We start from the raw sequence: 256 nt of genomic DNA, 5'->3' as shown, positions 1-256 counted from the left end.
CTCCAGGGCAGGAGCCAGAGGTGTGAGGACACGGTGGAAAGGCGGCATGTGTTGGGCTGGGGTTGCTTGGCTGGGAGGAGCCAGCACCAAACAGGGTGCTAGGGATGGAGAAAACCCTGTTGTCCCTATAGAAAGGTGAGAGATGCATGGTCGGGCATCCCATTCAAGCAAGTGCTGGCTTGTTGCATGATGCCGAGGGGTGTTCTGGACAGTGAATGCAGAAATAACCACTGAAAATGCATTTATATATATATAT

Source organism: Mesitornis unicolor, unplaced genomic scaffold, assembly GCF_000695765.1.
Source record: "Mesitornis unicolor isolate BGI_N332 unplaced genomic scaffold, ASM69576v1 scaffold35297, whole genome shotgun sequence".
Lineage (NCBI taxonomy): Eukaryota > Metazoa > Chordata > Aves > Mesitornithiformes > Mesitornithidae > Mesitornis > Mesitornis unicolor.
Note: the sequence above shows the minus strand (reverse complement) of the source record.